The sequence below is a fragment of the Macaca mulatta genome, chromosome 1 (assembly GCF_049350105.2).
Source record: "Macaca mulatta isolate MMU2019108-1 chromosome 1, T2T-MMU8v2.0, whole genome shotgun sequence".
NCBI lineage: Eukaryota > Metazoa > Chordata > Mammalia > Primates > Cercopithecidae > Macaca > Macaca mulatta.
Genome location: NC_133406.1, coordinates 16,140,266 through 16,155,056, shown reverse-complemented (window position 1 = coordinate 16,155,056; position 14,791 = coordinate 16,140,266). Strand labels below are relative to the sequence as shown.

The window sequence follows — 14,791 nt, the reverse complement described above, 5'->3', positions numbered from 1 at the left end:
CTGATCAACATACCAAGAAATAGTTCTGGTGGCAAGAGTTGAAGTAAAAGTTGTTTGATATGGTTTTCAGGGAATCAACATATAAGCCTGGGAAATGGAAGAAATAGATCCATGAGGTATTTCTATACAGAAATGCAGCAACACAATAACTGTGCTCTGAAAAATAAAACAGAGTTTAAATCTCTTGGGGAAATCTAGGCTTTATGGAATGACTAGGGTGTTTTTTTTTTTTTCCCAGTAAAAATTATAGAGAGGAAAAAAGATTTTCTTACAGAGCTTAATATTAATTTACAGGAGCTAGGATTCGGAGCTCTGCCCTTCCCCACCCCCTTCCAGCCTGTAGGAGACTGAATCTATGCCCCAGGGCACACGTAGTAGGAGCCACTTACAATGCAGCCCCTGAGGGATTAGGGTGCTGACCACAATTATTTCTGGAAATCCAGCCAGGGGTGAAATTCCTGGAGCTGCCTCCCTGAGGTCTAGCCCACCCCATTTAGCAAGAAGGAAAGCAAGAAGGAAGCAGGGCTAGGTAATGTTTCTATCACCCATCTACAAATAGTGTGAGCTGCCAGCCTTGCTGTGCATAGTACATGAACTTCAAAGGAGAGGACGCAGGCCGCAGAAACTGGCACCGAGGCTTGGCGTTCTGGGAATCTCTGTGTGAAGGCGAAGTCGCTGCTAAACTTAGAAATTTGATCTATTTCCTTATTTGTGACAGTGTCCTTTTAGTTCCCTGTGGAATTCCAGGTCTGCCCTGCTAATTCTAGAAAGCTAAGGGAGGGCTAGGAGGAGGTCATATAATTGATACATAATGCACAGGTACTAATTAAAGATCAAACTCACAGGATGGTAAGGGATATCTCATTGTACAGGCCAGCCAAGTGTCACAGTCCAAGGCTTCAGCAAGGTGGGAGAGCCCTTTTCAAGTGCTCTGACCTAGAATCTGCTCTCTTTCTGTCAAATGCCAAAGCAGGCCATGTCATTTTCTCAACTGTTAAAACTATGCAAAGAGAAAAAATGCTCAGAAAGAAAGCAGGAAGCCAAGTCCTGGTAATAAGCACCTGCAGCTTTCACTTTAGGGAGATGCACCGAGAAAGGCAAATCCTCTTAAATGCCAAGATTGCACTGACTTTACGCTGCTAATTTAGGAATAGAAGTCACCAGCGACTGCCCTTCCTAGGGTCCTTCAAGCCCGCTTAGCCCATCCAGGCATTATAATCTGCAGGCCTCTAACGGTGAAGTAGGGGCTGCAACATGTCACTTAAAAACACCACAGCCTCCACACCCCTCTCTCTGGAAAATATAGGAAAATATCATTTCAGTGCCTACTTGCACAGACAGGTTTATCCCAGAGAACACAGAGGAGATTCGCTGGGACACACACCTGGGATGAGAAGAAATAGAATCTTGAAAGGACTAGACTGGACTTTCTCACATCTTGCTTGAGGTCTCAGTGATTCCTTAGCAAGAGGGGAAGGCTGAGCCTGCTAGCTGTCCTTGTCTATTTTAGCCTGGCCTATATGGCTACCCATGTAACTGCCCAACAGGTTCACTCTGCCTGCTGCCTAGACAGAGTCAATTTAATAAGACAGAGTAACTGCAATAGAGACAGAGTAATTCACACAGAACTGGCTGTATGGGAGATGGGAGTTTTATTATTACTCAAATCAGTCTCCCTGAGCATTCGGGGATTGGCGGTTTTGAGAATAACTTGGTGGATAGGGAGCAGCCAGTGAGTAAGGAGTGCTGATTGGTCAGGTCAGAGATGAAATCATAGGTAGTCGAAGCTGTCTTACACTGAATCAGTTCCTGGGAGGGGCCCACAAAATCAGATGAACCTGTTTATTGACCTGGGTGGTGCCAGCTGAGCCACCAAGTGCAGGGTCTGCAAAGTATCTCAAGCACTGATCTGAAGCTTTACAATAGTGATGTTATCCCCAGGAACAATTTGAGAAGGATCAGAATCTTGTAGCCTCCAGCTGCATAAGTCCTAAACCATAATCTTTTGGCTAATTTGTTAGTCCTACAAAGGCAGTTTAGTCCCCAGCCAAGAAGGGAGTTTGTTTTGGGAAAGGGCTGTTATCTTCTTTGTTTTACACTATAAACTATAAACTAAGTTCCTCCCAAAGTTAATTGAGTCTACAACCAGGAATGAATAAGGACAGCTTGGAAGTTAGAAGCAAGATGGAATTAGTTAGGTCAGATCTCTTTCACTGTCTCAGATATAACTTTGCAACGGTGGTTTCACCCAGAGTAAAGACTTCATTTTCTCCTGTCCCATACAGTGTAGTGTGGTTATGTGATTGGATTTTAGCCAATGGGCTATAACAAGAGTAGTGGGAAACTTCTGGAAAGGGTCCTTAAAATGCTGGGGTACCAGTGTAAAGAGTCCAGCTCTGTAAAATACTTGAAGAGATTTATTCTGAGCCACATGCGAGGACCATGACCCATGACACAGCCCCAGGAGGTCGTGAGAACATGTACCCAAGGTGGTTGGTTTACAGCTTGATTGTACCATTTAAGGGAACAGAAGTTACAGGCAAACATCAATCGATACATGTAAGGTGTACATTGGCTCGAAATGGGAAGGGGGTTGATGGGGTGGGGGAAACTTCCTGGTCATAGATGGATTTAAAGATTTTCTGATTGGCAATTGGTTGGAAGAGTTAAGTTATTATCTAAAGATCTGGAAGCAATAGAAAGGAGTGTCTGGGTTAAGATAAGAGGGTGTGGAGATCAAGGTTCTTTTTTTTTTTTTTTCTTTTTTTTTTTTTTTGGAGACAGAGTCTTGCTCTGTCACCCCGGCTGGAGTGCAGTGGCACGATCTCGGCTCACTGCAACCTCTGCCTCCCGGGTTCACGCCATTCTCCCGCCTTAGTCTCCTGAGTAGCTGGGACTACAGGCACCCACTACCATGCCCAGCTAATTTTTTATATTTTTAGTAGAGACAGGGTTTCACCGTGTTAGCCAGGATGGTCTCGATCTCCTGACCTCGTGATCCACCTCAGCCTCCCAGAGTGCTAAGGTTACAGGCGTGAGCCACCGTGCCCGACCGATCAAGGTTCTTATGATGCAGCCTCCAGGTAGCAGGCTTCAGTGCTCTTATCAGATCTAAAAGGTGCCAGACTCTTGGTTAATTCTCTCCTGGATCGGGGAAGAGACCTGGAAAGGGAAGGAGATTCTCTACAGAATGTACATTTTCTTCACAAGAGACAGCTTTGCAGGGCGATTGCAAAATATGTCAAAGAAATATATTTGGGGGTAAAATACTCTGATTTCTTTCAGGGCCTGTTCTATCTGTCATATGATGTTATACTAGAGTTAGGTTGGAATTTTCTATCTTATTGCCACAAAGAGTCTGTTTTGTCAGTCTTATATCTTTTAATGATAATGCTGGGCAGTTCTGCCTTAATTCCAAAGGGAGGAGAGTACAATGATGCATGTCTGACTCCCACTGCCTATCATGGCCTGAACTACTTTTTCAGGTTTACTTTGGAATGCCCTTAGCTGAGAGGGGGATCCATCAGTTGGTTGGTGGGCTTAGAATGTTACTTTTGGTTTACAGGGGCATTACCTTATTCTCCTTTCCTTGCTCTTGCTGTCTGAAATGAGCTGGTCATGTGACGACTGGAGCTGGAGCAGCCACATTGGACCATGCAGTGGCTTTGGGATCAAGGCCCAGAGTTGATAAAGTGGCAAAATAGAACAAGTCTGCGTCCCTGAGGATTTTAGGAAGTAGAGGAAATATGCCAGATCTGGACTGTCTATTTTCAGGTTTAAGTGAGAGAGAGAGAAAAAAAAAATTTCTGACTTATTTAAGTTATTTTTATTTGGAGTTTTGCTGTACTTGTCCTTACTACTATAGAAGGAGGCAGGCTTTATTTTAAAATCATGTTGTGATTTATTGTGTGTGCCCAGACATCTACATAGAAGTATATAAGTAATAGCTTGAGAGCTTCTGTAACTTAAACCTCTAAAACCATAATAAAATGAATGACTGAACTCACTATACATAGTCCTAAACACATATATATGCATGCTGATATTAATATTATATTGTACTAGACTAAGCTACATATATTTTAGTCCATGATGAGATATCCTACCTTCCTGGCCATTTTGCTTTTTTTATAGAATATCAAGGTATCAAGCTCCTTCAGAAGTTGATAAGAAGTGGGGTGTGACGTGGACGTAGCCACTGTGGAAAGGATCCCACTGCCCCGCCTTGGGGACAGTGGCAGGTAAGGACTGTACTCTGTCTCTCTGGGCACTGCCCCGCTGGGAGACCATGCCTCCTCAGCTACATGGGATCACTTGGATGTCAGTGTGCCCCAGGTGCTTGATGGCACTTATGACTAGCTGCACCAGCTTTGAATGTCCTCCTTCCACATTTATGGGGTAAGTAAAATTAGGAATATCCATCTGTATTCAAAGCTCTGGTGTCAGGCTTTTTGATACTTGCTTGACTGATAACCCATTCTTGACTGATAAATCTCTTCTAGTAGAATCCCATTTTATTGAGGCTAATGACTTCTCACTGGGCATAAGTTTCCCTGAAAACCCAGGCCCATTAGTGCCTCTGTTTCAGCCCCAGCACCTGTGCAGTATCTGCACAGACCAGCTCTTGTATGTTGTGTGCTGAGTGAGTTCATATTGCAGTTAGCAGTGGCAGTGAGGAGAGCTGAGTCATTCCACCACATCATTCTGTTAGCATACAAAGCCCATGAGTGAGCATGGACCCAGGCAGCAGACTTGAGCCCTTCTCATGCAATCCAGCAGGTTAGCTTCAAAACACATTCTAAAACTTCTTTCTTCTTCTTTTTCTCCTTTCTCCCTAGTCTCAAGATGAAACCTTGAAGCAAATTACAGAAAGCTTTTTTCCCTTAGTTTTAAAACATAGCCTTGACATTTACTTTGGAATTCCCCTCTCTTCCCTTTCCCACCATACACTCTATTACCCCATGCACATTTATCTAACTGTATGCTTGTTAAACTCATACCATGCACATTTATCTAACTATATGCTTGTTAAGAAATTCCAGGGGCAAATTTGAAACAAATCAGGTATAAAAGCCCCATTGTGGAATTCTCCCCCACTTGAAGATTAGACACTCTAAAGGCTGTCCATTGTTGAGATGGTGCCAGCCTATGCTCCAGGTGGACCATAACTCAAGATAGACATTGAAACAAGACATACATCCCCTACACGCCCACACAACTCCTGCATGCCTCCCATATCAAAGTTCCCTTTTTAAATCCCTGCACTCAATCCAGGCTTTTGAAGTGGTTCCTTTAGAGCATGAGCCTTGGCCATTTCCCTACTCCCAGTGCTAGCTTTGGAACTAAAGTCACCTTTCTTTCACTGCACTTCATCCTTGTTACTGGCTTTGGAAACAGCGAGCAGCTGAGCCTGTGCTCAGTTACACTGAGACCTGCTGAGTCAGCATCTTCTGTCATGAGTCTTCATTTGAATCAGAGGAAGCTGAATTTGGAAACCACTGATCTCAATGACAGAATGGATATTCCTATTTCCAAGTCAAATGGTCATAATTCGCCTATTAGTAGATACTACTGGTTGCAAACAGAACACAAATTTTCTCTTCCTTCCTTGCAGTCAGAGCCTCAATTGCGCTCAGGTGTCTATCCATTCCCTGCTCAGCCTCCTGCCTCAGGAGGTGCAGATTCCACCACTAGCTCCAAAGAAGAGCCATTTGGGTGTGAGGACAATGATGTCGTTTCCTGTTGCCAGGGTTGATTCAGGAGTGGACCTGTGACCCAGCCTCAACAATAAGAAATGAGATAAAGATATCCAGGGGTTTCTGTCTCCTAAGAAAGCACTTCCAGCGGAGACCGTAGCTCTTTTTCACCAGCTCTTGGGTCTAGATATGATGTCTGGAATAGCTGCAGCCATATAGCTACTGGCTCAAGGGCCACAGAGAGGAGAGAGGGATATACTTTTGATATAATTGGGCTGCTAAATCAAGTAATCTGTGAAGTAAAAATAAAACTTGAAGCCCCCCAAATGACCAAATGGACTATCTCCTAGTCAAGAGAACTCCAGAGTAACCTTGAAAACTGAGTTCTCTGCCATGGTGGATGGAGGCTCAGACACACCTTGTTATACCCACTCCCTTACTAACCGCAATTAGGCTTTCTTCTCCCTTTCCAAAGACTCCACCACTGATACTGACAAACTGCCAGATGCTACCTCTCCTTTTTTGACTGATAAGAGACCACTGGCCAGGGAATGGTTCTGGCTAGTCTATGAAGAATGTACCACAGTACATGTTTTTGTGCTCTCTGCTTCACTTTTTGACATCAGAGAGCCAACTCCTCCCTCGGGTCATGTTAGTGCTGCTGTTTTTTGTATCTGGGACCCATGAAGGGGCATGAAGCTCAATCGCTCACACGCATGTTTCTCCTTTCATAGATATTCATGACACTTCCTAGAGCTTATGAAATACATATATTTGGGCACCCCACTCAGCATCAATTTCTGTTCCCTTTGTCCCTTCCTCACGGTGTCAGGCTGGACTGTGCTGGCCTGGCTGGAGGCTCCGCTTCCCAGCCTGTCAGGGTGGCCACCCTGCAGGCTGCAACCATTTATGAGAAATACATTTCCTAATTTATGAACATCATCATTTTTCAGTTGACAGGTCCTTAAGCACCCTTCCCACACATACACACCTGCTCAGGATTAGAAAATATAGTTATCACAGAAGGGCTACTTTTCCGTCTTGAGCACCTGTGCTTGTCAAAGACCCTCTAACATCTCAAAGCTCTTTTCACATTGTGCCTCCTCCACCAGTGGAGCCCATCACAATCTCTCTCTCCCTCATAGAGCTCTCTTTTCCCTTAAAATTTGTGTCCCTGCTTATGGTCATTTGCACACACATGGATCTTCCCTTCTTCACTGTGAAATGCTGGGAATTAGGGTCTTGTCAATCACCTCCACATTTCCACCCAACATCTGTCCCAGGCGTGGCAGATTCTTGCAGATTCTTGCAGAGGCGATGAAAACTCAGTGCAGAATGGCACAAGGTGTGTGTGCGGGAACTGCATACTGCCTGTGCTTGTTGACAGGGTTTTGCTTTGCCGTGGTCAAGTCCCAAGTTAACATCCAACCAATTCTCACTAAAGCAGCCACGGAGAGGTATGATGGAGTTGTTCTATTCAGTGTTATTACACCTCCAATACCCCGCACTCCTGAGTAAAGACAATCTCACTAGGGAATTTCGGGGCCAGGATTTCTTCTTCTTTGTTAATGTCACATTATTTGCATTTCAGGAATCTGCATTTGAATGGATAAAAAACACAATTTAATTTGGAACAAACCTGGATGGAAGAAACATACTAAGGAAAAAAAATGAACAAGAAGTAAGGGGGTGGGGAAAGAATCATCCTGTGGAAAATTTAGTCACAAATTGGATTTTCTTTTTTCTGGTACTTTAATTTGCTCCTTCCATGCTTTCGTTATTTGACTTAAAAAAAAGCAAAAACCTTTAACTGGTAATAATATTGCCTACAAGTTAAGTATTCCCTTTTAACAGTATCAATCATAATGGCAGCTACACTGTAGCTATTTTATTAGCAAATTAAGTAATTTCCAATCAATCAAAATGAATTTCTTTTCCAACAGCTATTTTATTATCTTCGTATGTTTTCTTTGCAGAGCTTCTAAAATGTTTTTGCCCCTAATCAAAGAGATTAACGTGTATTTTCTCCTCTCTCTTTCTTTCTCTCCCTCCCCCTTGCTCTATTACTGAAAAGAAACATTCTCAAATGCCTTAACCTTTGGGTCTCAATAATGAATAAAAGGATATATTATGTATTATCAAGAATAGCCTTTTCTAAAAATGTAATGTGGACACTGTTTCATGTTTTCTGGATGGTAGCCAGCAGTGGTAAGTAGGTTCCGACATGGATCACATCTCTATAGTCTATTTTTTTAAATGGTGCTTTTTAAGTCTCTGACTAAATTTGTCATAGAGGTTTTAATGTAGGAAGCAGTTAAAGTTTTATTTTTCTTTAAAATATAAAGTGAAGCCTTCTACCCTGCAAAATAACCAACCAGGAGCAAAATGGGGAGAAGTCATCCAACTTTATTTTTCTTTCCCTCCTTTTTTTTTTTTTTTGCATCAAAGGCACTGGCCCTCCAAGCACAATGACGGGCTACTTTGACTGTTCCTGACACCCAGGTGACCTGGGCATGCGTTGGTTGAGCGGTAAAGTGCAGGAGAGAATATCAGTGATAGTTGCTTCTCCCAGGGACATTTACTTGTGCTGCATAAAAAATGTGATGGTGCTGGGTGGGGCCACCTGCTGTTAGCTAAGGCTCTGAGCTAGAAGTGTGGGGCCCATGGCACTACATGAAAACTTGCCAACTTGGGTTATTGAGTTGAATGAAGTCTTCCTCTAAAGACACGCCTTGACAGCACGGGACAGAAGGAAGGAAATCTGCCACATCAAGCATAAATCCTGTTAATTCATAAAGTAGACAGCAGCAATTTGCAAAGGGCATTAGCAAGAAGGGAACTTTCTAGAAATTACCAAGTGGTAAAGACTCAACCCATACAGACTCGATTTTCAGGAAAGGGAGAAGCAAAGAAACAGTCCTGAAGGAGGAGGGGCCGCGGCAATTTTAGGCTTCCCAGGGCTGGCAGAGTAGGGTAGCCCTCGTGGGACACACAGAGAGACCCTTCCCTTCCTCACTCTCAGCTCTTGTCCTTATTCTGTATTTCCCTGAGAAAAAAAGAAGCATCAGAAGAAGTCCCGCAAATCCCACTATGAAATCCCCCACTTCGCCTGCCTCTCTGTTTCCAGGACAACATCCTTCAATCTTTCCTGTCATTGGCTTCTCCCTCCCTAGAGAAGAAATGGGCGTCAAGAGCTCTCTTCCTAACAGCTATGACAGTACAACGATAATAGCAAAACCCTCCCGATCCTGCCACCTCTTCCCACTGCTGTGTCTTTTCTTTGCTTCCCTCACCTACATTTCTGAGGTGGTAGTTATGACTGACAGCTGCCCATTCCACTGCATCTCTTCCTATCATTCCATACACCCGCCCTTACTAGGCCTTCATTCTCCCTGTCTTCTCAGTCTGCTCTTGTCCAGATACCCAGATCTGTGCATTGCTAAATCCAGGGGTCAGTGTCCCAGTCTTAATGACTGCTGCCTCGTCAAAAGACTTTCTTCTCTCGGCCTCTAGGACACCTGCTGTTTTGGTCTCTGTGCCATTGTGAAGTGTATATTTGGTCTTTGGCCTACTTTGTGGCATATGAATCCTAAAATCCCTGGAATCTCCAAAGCGATATCTTTTTGTATGCTCATGAGTTGACTAATGGCTGGCGGCCCCTCGGTAGCTTCAGGTTGGGTGCTGGTTACCTGAAAGACCACAGCAGGATTAGATTGGGTGACTCAGCTGCACCTCAACCTGGGCTTTCCATAAGCATTGGAAATGGGAGGCAGGCTTGTGGACAGATCCCTCAACCCGTGGGATCTGATGCTACCTCCAGGTATACATCGTCAGAATGGAGTTGGATTGGAGGACAACGTGCTGATAACTGCTGCAGAATTGATTGTACGCTTGCTGGTAGGAAGAAATCCTCACATATTGGGTCACAGAAGTCTTCTGTGTTGATTATTTTTGAGTAAGAGAATAGACAAAACACTTCAAGTGTGTTTTTTCATGCTCGGCATCTCTATAATACTTGATGGGCTACTCCTTCTCAGTCTCAGTCTCATTTGCGGGTTTCTCTTCCTCTTTCTAGTTTCCAAACAGTAGCTTCTTAGGAGGTCTTTGATCTTTCCACGTTCATCCCCATCCCACGGCTTTAAAGACATCTACAGGAGGAAGACTTCCATACTAATGTCTAGACCTGCCTTCCGAAATGCACGCTCACACACTTAACATCTCCTCTGACATTCTATAGACTCTCAAATTTTGCATGTCCAGAGCCGAACTCTCCATTTTTACCACAGACATGTTCTCTGCACAGTTCTTCACATCTCAGTTCTCGTATCAACCTCATTCTTTCTAGTTGCTCATGTAAAAAATGAAAATATTCTAGAGTCCATATTCCACATCCCAACCATCAGCAAATCCTTTCCGCTCTGCTTCAAAATCTACCCAGAATCCGGTCACTCCCACTCCCTCTGGCCCACATTGCTTCAGTGGACTTTCAACCAGTCTCCCTGAATCCATCCTTGTCCCTACCCTCTCCACTCCCAAGAGTGGTTCTTGTTCTCAGCCAATGCTAGCTGGAGAGCTGGGGTACGTTGTGGCTGGATTTAATGAGGGTGACACGGGGAAATGGAAGGGACACTGTCCCAGCGAATTCCTGACTGCTAGACCAAAAGGAAAGCCATCTCCATGGTGACATTTCCTGCAACAAATAGCTCAAATTCTAGTTCCTTCCTTCTCTCCCATTTGTGAGTCTCTGACCTGGCAAAGGAAAGTTGTCGAAAATGTATCTGTTCTCTCCTTTCTCCTTTTATGTGAGCCTGAAGATTTGAACGGTGAGCCATCCAGATACAGGCTGGGACTGACACAGGTGCAGACCTCCCTCCAGAAGGAAGACCAAACAGAAAACCACCAGATCTGCTAAACAATAATGTGGTTAACGCTAAGAAGCACATTCCTAGCGGTTAGAACAAAGGTCTCCTAAAACGCTACTTATTATGAAAAAAGAACACGAACAATCTGGAAATTGTCAAATTCAGGTCCTCAAGATGATCGAGAACTTGACATCTACAAATCTACCAACACAAATTTGTAAACTTTCTTAAACCATTATGAGATTTTGCAATTTTTTTTGTTAAGCTCATCAGCTATCGTTAGTGTTAGTGTGTTTTTTTTTTTTTTTTTTTTTTTTTTTTTTTTGAGACGGAGTCTTGCTCTGTCACCCAGGCTGGAGTGCAGTGGCCGGATCTCAGCTCACTGCAAGCTCCGCCTCCCGGGTTCATGCCATTCTCCTGCCTCAGCCTCCCGAGTAGCTGGGACTACAGGCGCCCGCCACCTCGCCCGGCTATTTTTTTGTATTTTTTTTAGTAGAGACGGGGTTTCACCGTGTTAGCCGGGATCGTCTCTCGATCTCCTGACCTCGTGATCCGCCCATCTCGGCCTCCCAAAGTGCTGGGATTACAGGCTTGAGCCACCGCGCCCGGCCAGTGTGTGTTTTTTTTGTGTGGCCCAAGACAATTCTACTTCTTCCAGTATGGCCCAGGGAAGCCAAAAGATTGGACACCCCTGCTCTAGAGGGACTGTCCCTCCAGGTTAACTAATTCCTAAAGATGGTAAACAACTCGCCTGTGAGCACACCCTTCATATGTACATCGACCAATACAAAGCCCACACTCAGGCCACTATCCATCCACCGCCCATTACCCCAGGGCAAGACATCAGACACTGAGGACATTTCCTATGCCCTAGAGCCTGCTGAAATTTTTCAAGCTAGTAAAGCCTAAGCCTTTTTGTTCCGCCTCACCCATTCCTTCCTGCAGAAATAATAATAAAAGCTCTGGTCCGCAGTTCCCCGTCTCCCTCACTCTCCTGATCCACCCTGGTGCTTCCCCATGGTGTGTGGTGTGTCCCTCCTCCTGGGAACTATGAATAACGAACTGTCTTTTCAATGGCAAAATCTTACCCTAATCTGTTGGCATCACTATACTTCGAACTTTGTCTCAATACACTATATTTTAAAGCAAACACATCCACACAAAATATATTTAAAAACTGAAAAGTAAAATATAAGCAATATAGAGAATCCTAGAAGATAAGAGAGTAAATGTTAGAAATAATAATTGGAAGAAAGTTTAGACAGTAGTGTCAGTTTGAGCACCAGAGAAAAATTGTTTAAGAGGTCAATATTTAATCGTAGCTGGGAGAAGAATTTGAATTTCAAGAATAAACTCAAAATTATGTAGATGTTCAGACAGGAATGCCTACAGAAATATAGAGAATAAAAAAGTTACCTACCAAAAAATGAACAGACTTCTCTTCAGCACCCTGTTCCAAAACAGTGAACCGACAATGGAATACCGTATCCAGCCAAAGTGTCACTTATGTATGATGTTAACTGAAAGACATTCTCAAACTATGCAAGGTCCCAGAAAGCACATCACCTTCAAGTTCTCCTTAAAACAGTCATCTCTTTCTATACATTGGCCAATTGATGAGTAAATTTAAATGACCTAAAAAGAGAGAGAGAACTATGTTAAACATAATATGGGTTGGGGGCATCCCTTACCCTAGATGCTAGTCTTTCGGACTTTGGATTTTTTTTTCAGATTTTGGAATGTTTGCGTTATACTTACTGGTTGAGCCTCTTTAATCTGAAAACCTGAAATCTGAAATGCTACAATAGCTTTTCCTTTGGGCATCATGTTGGTACTCAAAAAGTTTCAGATTTGGGAGCATTTTGGATTTCGGACTTTCAGATTAAGGAGATTAAAGCTATGCTACTGAAAGTGAATTATTAAACCCAACCAATTCCATTTATTGTGTTATAATTGATGCAAACATCAAATAATCATTGAAAGAGATGTTGCTAAGCAGCCTAAAATTGTATATAATTTTGATTGATTGTATTATATTCGTCAGATTAAATTCAGATAAATAGAGTGAAACACAGGGCAGGGACTGCGGCTAAACCCGGAAAAGGACTGTCCATATCCAAGTAGCTCTGCCCAGACAGCAAGGTCATGTAGTAAACGGCTGCAGTGGCCCCATTCCTGGGTGCATGGTAGCAGGGGTGGGAGGACAGTAGTTACCAGTTTAGGGAAGAGAGACACCTCAAAAATAACAACTGCATGAACCGAGATCTCACCACTGCACTCCAGCCTGTGCAACAGAGCAAGACCCCATCACACACACACACACACACACACACACACACAAACAAAAACAAAAAAAACTGCAGAAGAGATAGAAAATGTTTCACTGAAGATGTTGAAAAGAGGAAAAAGCTAGTTTCTGATATACTTCTTGAGTGTCACCACTCGTAGCATAAGAGTAGAATGAATAGTTTTAAATTTCTAGGCATAAAAATGCTCAGTTGTTTCTCAGGAACCTTTTGTTGACTTCAGAATTACCGAATTTAGGAACCTTTCCGAGTATTGTTAAATGACCGACTGACCCATGAGGCCACTTTGGAACTCTGACTGTCGTGATTCCAGTACCCAGAATGGACAAAACCAGGTAAGCAGCACCCCTTGCAAAGTATTGTTTTAACAAGATTTATTCCTATCGGGGTCTGCTACAGATGATTGGGCCCAGGACTAATACAAGTACATGGGCTTTTTCTGATCCTGTGTGGCAGACATTTCCCAGCTTTCTGGAAATTACAACATCCTGTTGTTTATTTGATTCCCTAACTTCCTCTCCAGTTCCCTCCACCCAAATTAAATATGGTTTATTTATTTAGTTTGTAATGGATGGGAATTTAAATTGTTATTGTTCTGGAAATTTTTAGAGACTTTTACAATATCCTCTTACATAATGTGAGCTATTACTGGGTGCTGAGAATCATAGCTTTAAGGCAATGTTCAAAAGAAAGAATGGATGCAGAGCCAGGAGGGGAAAAAAAATAAATCAACAGTGAAGGAGTGTGACATGGAATCAGGAAGGGTAGAAATCAACAGATAACTTAATTAGTAAAAGACAATGGAACTCCCAAATGTCCCCCAACAGAACCTAGGTGGGGGTGGATTTTTATATTCATATAATTGCCAGGGGGATTGACTTTGCTCAATTCCTTAATTCAAAATAGAAATATTTTTGAACACACACTTGCAATGGTGTAGGCAATTTGGTAGCTATCAAAGAAAAAATAAAGATCAATAAAATAATGTTGATTCCCTTGAGGAACTTTCTTATAGATTGTATGAGGGAAAATGAATGGGAAACTGAATCAGAGAATAATAAACAACTATGTTCATGAAGACGGGACCAGAACCCAGGCCCCAGTCACGCCTATAGACTCTTTTGACCAAATTAGGCTCCTTCTCTTGTTATCGATGTTATCGGGTGTCAGAAGAACAGCTGCCCTGTTAATTACCCTTGTTTTGCCAAACAGCTTGGGAATCTCATTAAAAAGAATCTCTCAAGGGATGAGCACAGAATGCCCAAGGGAGGCCCTGTTGACGTATCCACATTTATTTAGAAAAGAACTTGATTAAAAGGTGTTGATATTTATAAATTGATATGATAGTTATATATTAAATTGTATTATATATTAAATTTTTATTTATTAATTTATATTTTAAATTTATATTTTAAATTTTTTATTTTATTTTAAATTTAAAATTATATTTTAAATTTATGTATAAATATAAAAATATTACATATTAAACCATATAATATAATTTAATTTAAATTTAATTTCTGTTCAAGATCTTCACTCCAGGACACTCAGTCAGGTGCTTGGCAAGATGACACATTTCCTGGTCTGAAGCTCACAGCCAATCCTCTCACCCAGGTGGAACACCCATTCTCCTATGCTCTCTCAGAACATAAATTTAATTTCCTCAGCAAGGCCATTTTTACTTTCTGCAGAAAGAGTACACTCGCCAGCAGTTTTGCCACTTTGTTCGAGAGGACACGGAACAAAGGAGACAGGGTCATTTATAACTTGACCCATTCACCTTACTGCTGTGTCCGGTTTCCATTGACCGGAACGGGACCTCACACTCTGTATTTGTCCCGACTGGCTGGAAACTTAGAACTTTTTAAAGGAGGCAAAGGCAGAGGAGAACAAGGGAAGGAGGAAGTAACTTGCGGAATGCTGAGAA

The 14,791-nt window shown here is 42.7% G+C and overlaps 1 long non-coding RNA gene across 1 annotated transcript; it reads left to right on the top strand.

Moving 5' to 3' along the window:
* The first annotated feature begins 2,582 nt into the window (after positions 1-2,582).
* On the top strand, positions 2,583-10,858 carry LOC144337611 (uncharacterized). Its single transcript, XR_013410894.1, has 3 exons — positions 2,583-3,118; positions 4,135-4,241; positions 7,288-10,858. It is a non-coding gene; the product is annotated as an uncharacterized LOC144337611 (long non-coding RNA).
* The last annotated feature ends 3,933 nt before the right edge of the window (positions 10,859-14,791 follow it).